Source organism: Sturnira hondurensis, unplaced genomic scaffold (genome assembly GCF_014824575.4).
Source record: "Sturnira hondurensis isolate 20B ecotype Veracruz unplaced genomic scaffold, ASM1482457v3 Scaffold0003801, whole genome shotgun sequence".
In the NCBI taxonomy this organism is placed as follows: domain Eukaryota; kingdom Metazoa; phylum Chordata; class Mammalia; order Chiroptera; family Phyllostomidae; genus Sturnira; species Sturnira hondurensis.
In genome coordinates, this window is record NW_028076432.1 from 9,425,118 (window position 1) to 9,434,901 (window position 9,784).

At 37.0% G+C, this 9,784-nt stretch overlaps 1 pseudogene; it reads left to right on the top strand.

The window, feature by feature from the left end:
- Positions 1-8,141: 8,141 nt before the first annotated feature.
- LOC118984785 (tubulin alpha chain-like 3) lies at positions 8,142-9,425 on the top strand (annotated as a pseudogene).
- Positions 9,426-9,784: the final 359 nt, after the last annotated feature.

The window sequence follows — 9,784 nt, forward strand, 5'->3', positions numbered from 1 at the left end:
AACAGTGTGGAGTTTCCTTGAAAAATTAAGAATGGAACTGCCTTTTGACCCAGTGATCCCACTTCTGGGAATATATTCAATGAAACCAGAAACACTAATTTGGAATAATATATGCACCTCTGTGTTCATTGTAGCATTATTTACAATAGCTAAGATTTGGAAGCAGTCCAAATGCTCATCAGTAGTTAGATGAGTGGACAAAAAACTTGTGGTACATTTACACAATGAAATACTACTTATCTGTAAAAAAAGAAGTCAATCTTACCTTTTGTAACAGCATGGATGAACCTGGAGAACACTGTGCTAAGTGCAATAAGCAGTCAAAGAAAGCCAAATACCGTATGATTTCACTCCCATGTGGAAGCTAATGAACAAAATAAACAAAATAGAAACAGACTCATAGATAAAGAGAACAGATTGACAACTGTCAGAGTGAGAGGGGATGGTGTTTGGGGGGCAGGATTAAATAGATGAAGAAATTATAAAAAAGATACAGAAAATTCATATAAACTGACAACAGTATGGTGATTAGCAGAGAGAAAGGATGGGGGCAAGTAGAAGAGGGTAAATGGGGATAATGATAAAAAGAGACATGTCTGGGTGGAAAACACACAATACAATATACAGGCGATATATTATAGAATTGTACACTCGACACTTATGTAATTTTATTGACCAGTATCACCCCAATAAATTCAATAAAAATTTTTAATAAAAATAAATAAATAGAAAAGAAAGACTAAAAAATTTATCATGAATATTTTCTCCCAGAACTTCTGCTTTTCTGTCACTTAATCTATTTGGGGATTTAGAAAGAAGCCAAAGTGAAATTAAATTAAGTAATACATTATTAAGTCAGATATTGGGGGTTCTTGCATATACTTGAAAAATAATTTGTTTTCTGGTTTTGATGTTGCTACCAAATCTCTGTGTGATTTTTGGCAAAGCATTTAAGCCTGTAGTTTCTTCATCCATAAAAAAAAGTGGTATTCAATCAGATAAACTCCAAGAATCCTCTTGTTCCAGAATTCTATGATGGTAAAAAAAGAATAATAATCCCTGAACTTGGGGGAAATTTCTTCTTTTCTTTTTTCAAGCATTATGTATTATTTTTAGACCACTGTTGATTTTTCATGTGCACTTATGTTCTATTAATCTACTGTATGTGATGACACCTCCAAGTCTTTTCAAGAGAGAGCAGCATATAAGTAAATAGTCATTTTGTGGTATTTTAATAGTAACTGAATATAAATAGGATCATCTTTTAATAATAATCATTATTTCTTCATAAAAGCAGAAAATAATTACAACTGCATTTTCCTCCAGAGTTGTATGAAAGAGATTTCCAAAATCAGGAAGCCCAGTTAAGCGCCATGTTGATGATTTGGGGAAGTCCCTGCACGTGGCCCATTTAGAAGGACTGTTCAGTTGTCTCCTCTGATGCGTAGAGGCATTACTACCGGGAATCTAAAAACAATTACGTTACATCTAACTCTTAACTCAGCTTAAAAATTACATGTAAACGTGACTATATCTGATGTCCGAAGGATTAGCATTACTTCAAATTAAATAATAAAATTCAATTCAGAAGACACACCTTGTAACCAATACTTTGAACAACAACAAATGATCACCTCTGTTTTCAAGCACAGAAGTAGCTTCAAACTGACTTAACCTAATTCTTCAAGTTTATTTTCTCTGGCAACCAATACATATTTTGATCTAAATGATACTTCTAGTGTTGAATTAACACTAAAGGCAGAAGATCTGTGTTAAAATATTGGCCCCTTCTTTTTACTAGCTTTGTGACATTGAGCAAGGCCACAAACTCTTTGAACCTCAGTGTGATCGTTTGGGACATGAAATTAATAAAAAGTTATATCTATCCCGTGTTCTTCAAATGATTGTGGATAAGATACAACAAAATAATTAATCAAAAAATTACTTTCTAAAGTATTTACATTTATAATGATTTGATAAATTATTACAGATAAAATGAAGTGTAACAATATAAACAAGTGATATTTATTACATCAATTAACTTCGTATTTTACACAAAGTTATTAAATAAACCACATGTAAAAATAGTGACAATACTTTCAAGGATAATATGATCTATCTGAGATCATTTATATGGGAACACATATACATGAGAAGACTTCACATTCTTCCCCTAACACCATGGGGACTTGTGCAAATCTCTAAAACTCAATGGAATTCAGTGTCCTCAGCTCCAAAGAGGTTGTATTGGTTTGGTGGCCCCCAAGTTTTCCTGAAGCCCTAAAGCATGAGTTAAAGAAAAGATTTGGAAGAAAGTTGCTATTTGAAAGCAATATTTGGCAATAATAAAAGGAAATGTTAGTACTGCAACTTGCTTAATTGCAGTTAAAAGAATCAAAGAGTAGTATCTTTAAGTCATATCATTTTCTAATAGTAGTGGATAGAATGATTGAATAAACAACCTGCAAATGAATAACACTCAGTAGGGACTGGGAACTTTACAATAACCATGACATCAAAACTCCATACCACATTTTCTTTCAAACTGTAAAGAATCAAAAGACACCACACAGCACTGCTAAGTTTTTGATTAGACTCTCCCCTTTGGCATGTGAGCCCTCATAAACTAATTAAGTGGGCACTGTACTTTGCACGGTGCCATGTGATGCTGTTTTCAGCATCCAGAGCACTAAAATTCTGCAAGTAGATTAGCCCTAGGCTGTCAGGCAGAACAGGGCACAGATGCTCAATCTTGAGGGCCTGGAACTCTGTATTTTCTCAAATTACTGCTGCAATAAAAATGACTCCTTAGATTGTATAGCGTTTTGCATACACTCTCTCATGTGATGCTCTCAAGTAGGTACAGTAGGTGGAATTCTCCATTGTAAAGATCAGAAAGAGGGTTTATGTCACTGAGGTGGCAGAGCCAGTAAAATAATGATGCTGGAATTGGACTTCACATTCTCTAACTTACAGTCCAGTCTTTTTTTTCACCATTCCAGTCTTGTCAAAATAATTATGGCTGTTATTTTCCAGCACTTACTGTGTGTCAAGCACATACTGGGTTCTTTAAATACTCCATTTCATTTAATCAACCTAAACCCCAAAGAGTAGAAACTTTTATTATTATCTGCATTTTACAGGCAAGGAAACTGAGCTTGGGAGAGAAGTAGAAACACCTTGCTGAAGGTCACAGGGACCCATGCCCATGACTGCCTGACTTCAGCCTCTCCTAACCTTTCCCCTAGGCAGCTTATTTATCTCTGGAAGTTACCTTTGCAAAAGCGCCCCCTTCAAGTTTGCCTTGAAACAAAAAGCAGTTTGATTTAAAAATATTAAAGCAATGCAATGAAAGAACCTGCACTATTGCCTTTTTAGGAGTCTCTTTTGGTAACTAATATTAGAATGTTGTATTAGTTTATATAATCCATACATGCTGAGTTTAAATTCCATGCCTAATATTTTGGAGCAGAGCATATCTCTACCAGATTGTTTTTCTTCACAAAACATAATCAATAAGCATGTATAGGGTTATATGTATCTCTACCCTGGGGCTTCATCTTGTTTCATGTGCCCAGGGGAGTCCTGGACAATGACAAATATTCTAAAACGTTCATGTAATTCAGATTGCTCAGCTATATCACTAACAATTTATACATATTTTTCAGAATCCACCATACATTAATTCTGCCCCTTCTTGCTTTTTTCTTCCTTCCTACCTATCTTCCTTCCTCTCTCCATTTTTTTTCTTTTTCCTTCTATCACCCATGTAATAATTCAGTGTGACTGCTAAGTAGAAACATGATCCCGGGGAGTCACCTGAGACAAGGGCCCATAAGCAAGTAACAAGTAAAAAGTAGCAATGCATCACAGATACATATAATGTAGATTTTGCATAAATTAACAAAGATCATGGAGAACAGTTCTGTAAGAAACACCTGAACTGACCTTTGAATAGTACCAAAATACAAAAAGAGAGAGGAAGAGGCAAGAGAAGATTTTATACATTTCAAAGAGAAAGCAATGGGTAATACTAATTATCTGACATTCCATCAAATCACTCCTGCCACTTACTAACCCAATAAGCACAGACCGTGCTCATGCCATTCTCCAGTTCAAGATGCAGTCTGTTTCTTTGTCTCTGCTGCCCCCTCTGGAATAGTCTCCCAACCTTCTGTTCAAACCTTCTGACTTTTTTTGAAAGTCAGTTCAAGGGTAAATGTGTAAAGCTTCTGTGAGCCTTCTCTGGTTTTCCCCTGCAGGGTTGGCTTGCCTGCCTCTAGCTGGCAACTGCCCACTGCACATAGCTCCACTGTAGCAGTCATCACTCGTCCAGGTCACACTGTGCTTTATTTGCTATTTAAATCCCAGGCTATCAATAGTGTGGAGCACTTAGTAAATACTCAACACATGTTCCAGGAATGAATAAATTCTTTAAAAAATGTTTGTGATTTTGGTCTCTATAGTTTGGGTGATGGAATAGTGACTCTAAGTGCTAAGGATTCCATTTGATTCAGGTTATTCTAAAAAAAAATACTTCTCCTGTGGCTGGACCCTTAGTAAACAAAATACATAGGAATGACTTGAGAATGTGAGAACCCTCGCCACAAAATGAAGTATACGCCATGCAAATATCTAGCCAATAACTATGCACAGAAAGAGATCAGTGAGGCATTCACACAACAGTTTCTGAATCTTCTACAAGTAGTTTATGATGGCAGGCTGCCATGGAACATGATGAATAAAATATTAAGCTGTATATGTTTTAGGTGAGTGAATGATGGGCAGTACAGAATAATCAGAATAGGTATTCAGAAATACCTGAGATAAATAACGCATTCCCCAGTAAGAGGGAAACCCAAAAAATGACTGTCGCTAAAAGTGTCACACTTACGTGACTTCTTAAACAAATTCTGTGTAACGATTTTACAATAAAAATGAAGTGCTTTCTAGACGGGGAAAAGAATTTCACACATGTAAACCAACATCTGGAGACTGTGTGGAAGTGAGAAAGAACATAAAGGGTTTTCAGCTTCACCATGGGCCACAATCCAGGAGAGCCTGTGTTTAGAATAAAACTGAGCGTATAACAGGCACCCACCATTCTCACAGAGCTGACTTTCCCAGTCACCACTGAAGACGAAGAGCTACTTCTGACACTGTAGGTACTTAGCAAGAGGAGGAAACAGAATCATCAGAAGTTAGAACTAGAGAGTTATAGGAATCAGCTTCTTTCGTCATACTTATTTTCAGATGAGGAACTCCTTCAGAGTCCAGGAAGGTCAAGAAGGGGCTAGAACACAAGATCTCTGGTTCATAATCCAGTGTCCTTTCTTCTACGCTAGACTATATCAAAATCAGTTCAAAAGCAAAATACGAAACTACTAGGCATAGCATTCAGAAACATTTCTACAGCGAAAAAGATCTTGCGCTATGTTTCAACGTTGAGTCTTTGTTTCCTTCTTGTTTACCGAAAAGAGTGACATGGACTGCAGTCTCCTAGTGACATCTGGTGTCTAAATCAGAGTAATGCAAAGTACAGGAATAATGAAAATAAAGCACCTTTCTATTTTTGTTTAATATTTTCCTAGGGTAATTCAATCCAAAACTTGGAGGATAATTTTTTGAGGATGTCTTGTCTGGTTCCCTTCCTCATAAATATATATACAAAGCTGTGTTTTATAGTAATTCTCTCTTTTTTGTAATAACAGTGAATTATTGGCAATGTTCTGCCGTCTGAGTCTAAATTACATAATCTATTCAACAAATTTAAGAAAACCTTCTAGGTGACAAAAACTGTTCCAGCAACTAGGGATGCAAATATAGGTGACTATTATCTCTTTCTTTACCAGCACCGATGCCTGCCTTGGGACATTCATTCATTACAGGCAATTATAGTACAACGTGATGAGGGCTAAAACAAATATATTTTATTACAGATAAAATGTGCTGAGGAAGGGATGCTGACGAAGAAGTGATTGGGAAGTCAGAAAGGCCTCATAGAGAATAAAAACTTTTTAACTTAACAAGGGTTTGTGAATCCGCATGACTTAAAAAGCAAAAGGTTGCAATTTCATTCTCTCAAATATTTATTATATTGAAATACACTTATATAGAAAACATCTAGCATCTAAATGTGTTTTTGTTAAATTTCATTCTATGAGTATGACTGTCACTGATATGGCTTCTGTACTGGTCAACTTGGTCCTGTACAGAAAAAGAGTATGTATGACTTCTGCTCAAGAATACAGGGGTGTTCCTAATATTCTCAATTCTTATTTCTATATCTGTTAAGAATTGGGGGAAAAATAGATTTGCTCACTTTGAAGTATTCAAGTGTTACCTCTATTCTTCATGGTACTGGAAATAAAACAGGGAACAAAATCCGTGCCCCAACTGTACTTACATTCTAGAAGGAAGGACAGTCAATAAATAAATAAGTAAAATATATAGTAAGTCAGACGACTTTAAATATTATTAAGAAACCTTGATCAGGGATGAGGAATGGGTAGTGTTGGGAAGGGCATAATTCTAAATAGGGTAGTCAGAAAAAACCTCCCTGAGAGACTGACATTTTAGCAAAAGCCCCAAAGAGGTACCAGGGGAGACATGTAGGTACTAGGGAAAGAGTGTTTCAAACAGAGGGAACAATAAGAATACAAGCTTTGTGTTAGGCATGTACATGGAGTGTGAAGAATACCAAGGAGCACAGTGTTACTAATGAATGAGGTCCAGATAAGGCAGAAGAAATTAGGTCTTAAAAAAAAAAACAATGGAGGCCAAATCATGCAGGGCCTGTTGGCCATTCCAAGGAGAATGGTGGGAAGCCATCGCAGAGTTTGCGTACAGGTGACACTGCCCAATCTGGCCTTGCTGGTATGTTCAGAATGAAGTGAGGAGGGAGGCAACTGCTAAATCAGAGAGATCAAAAGTACAGCATTTTGTTTATCCAGGAAACAGATGGAGGCCACCTGGAAAAGAGTTGTTGGTGGTGGGAGAGGAATAACAAGATTACTTATACATTTAAAAGTATTGATTGATGGATCAAATGTATATGAGAAAAAGAGAAAAGTCACTTGGGGGTGACTCTTAGGTTCTTAAGCAACTGAAATAAGTTGACATTAAATGAAATAAGGAAATGTGCAGGAAGATCAGGTTTGGAGGAGCTGGATATCGATAGTCCAACTCAGGATATATTATATTTGAGATATTTATTAACAGCACAAGTGAGGATGTCCAGTAGCAGTAAATAGAATCCTGAATTCAGTAGAAAGTATATTTGAGCATTATTAGCATACAGGTAATACCTAAAGCCACAAGACTGGGCAATATAACCTTGAGAGTGAGTGGTGATAGAAAAGAGAAGGGATCCAAGAGCTAAACTTCAGTGAACTCCAGTGAAAAAAATGAGCTCAACCAGTAAAGCAACTAAGGGAAATAGGAGAACTGAGAAGGAAGTTTTCAGAAGCCCAGTGAAGAAAGGAGAGATTGATTCATCCAGGGCGTCAAAGCACCTGACAGTTTAATTAAGATTGAGAGTTACAGCCCCTCTGTTTTCATGGAGAATTCTTATCATAAATGAATGCTAGATTTTGTCCAATGCCTTTTCTGCATCCATTACTATGATCAGGTGATTTTTATCCTTCATTTTGTCTCTGTGGTGCTCATGTGAATTGATTGGCAGATATTGAACCACAATATCATAGAGGCCATATATGACAAACCCACAGCTAATATCATATTCAATAGGGAAAAGCCAAAAAGAATTTCCTTAAGATCCAGAACATGACAAGTATGTTCACTTTCACTACTTTTATTCAACATGGTTTTGGAAGTCCTAATCACAGCAATCAGACAGGAAAAAAATAAATAAACGGTATCCAAATTGGAAAGGCAGAAGTAAAACTGTTGTTTTTTGAATATGATATAGAACTCCAAAGATTCTACAAAAAAACTATTAGAACTGATAAATTAATTCAATAAGGTAGCTGAACACAAAATTAATATTCAGAAATCAATTGTATTTTTATACACCACTAACAAACTATTAGACAAATAATTTTTAAAAAACAAACACATTTACTATTGTATCAAAAATAAAAAAAATCAGGCTCCATACCAAGGAGACCCTTCAGCTCAGCATGAGAGAGTGCTTTTCAATTCACATGCGACAAGTTGGCATCCAGATTAGGGGATGCTTGCTTGCTGGGAACTCTGTTGTATGCAACATAGAATTCATCCAGATGGTTTTGTTCTGGACAGTAAAAAGGATCAGTTAGAAATTGCAAAAATGGAGTATACTGATGCCTCTTCAAAACCTTCTTTTGTGCGACAAGAGCTGGGAAACATGTGCCCAGAGCACTCCTCATTGACCTAGACCCAGTTGTTATAAATGGGACTCAGGCAGACAAACACCACTCATTCTTCTGCTCAGAGCCACGGTGAACTCTGTGAGTTCGGAGATTATCAACCTTGCACAAGAGAGGATCCCAAAACTGACAGAATAGTGTTGTGAACTGCAGGGATCTTTAATTTTTCAAAGATTTGGGAGAGGTGCTAGATTAGGATTTACATTCTCTGAATTGAGAGTTCTTGACACAATATGGCAGGAAGACTAAACTGGAGTTTTCTGTCTACCCAGTCCGAGGATCTCCACTGCTGTAGTAGAAGCTTACGACTCCATTCTGACCACCCACTTTACATTAGAGCACTCTGACTTAACCTTCATGGTGGACAACAAGGCCCTCTATGACTTAGGCCATCATAAACTGAGTGTTGAATGTCCCTCTTAAAACATAATAGGTTGATAGGTGAGACAATATCTTTCATTAATGCTTCCCTCCATTTTGAAGGGCCCTTGGATGTAGATCTAATTAAATTTCAGGCCAATCTATTACCCTACCAGAGAATACATTTTCCCATGACAGTTTTGGATCTCATCATTTCTGCTAATGATGCCTGCCACAAGGAATTTTCCATGTCAGATGTTGCTACTACTTGCTTTGAGTTTGCCAACTGTCTGGTCAAATGTGATCCTTGACTGAGGAAGTACATGGCCTACTGCCTACTCTACAGAGAAGACATGGTCTCTAAAAATGTGAGTGCAGCAACTGAAGCCATGAAGTTGAGGAACCCTGTTCAGTTTGTGGATTGCTGTCTAAGTGGTTTCAAGGTAGACTTCAATAATCAACCACTGACGATGATGCCAGGGGAAGCTGGTGAATGTACAGCAGATTGTCTGCATGCTGAGCAACACCAGGGCAGCTGTAGAGCCCTGGGCCCACCTGGGGCACAAATTTGGCCTCATGTGTGCCAAAAGAGCATTTCTACAATGGTATGTCAGAGAAGGCATGGAAGACGAGGAGTGGTCAGAGGATAGAGAAGATCTGGCAGCTTTGCAGAAGGAGTATGGGGAGGTGAGGTGAAGTTTCTGATGCATATGTGATGGTGAAAATGAATGTTAAGTGTCAGACTAGTGTTACTTTTCAAGACATTATACAATTAGTGGGTAGAGTTTCCTTCTTTAGAAGGAGAAAGAAATCAAATCAAGCAAGAATGTAAGTCTCACACTAAATTAAATCAGCCAATATTAACAATGAGCACATCTTTTCTTGTCTGTTAGTGTAATTCAGCACTGCTACCCGTGAAACTTCTAAGCTTTAGAGTCCTTTCTGTGTCATGTCTAGGTTCTCTGGGTTTTTTGTTTGTTTATTTATTTGTTTGTTTTTGTCAGAATGGAAACCTAGCTATCATCTTTGATTTTTCAACCAAACACTATAAGACC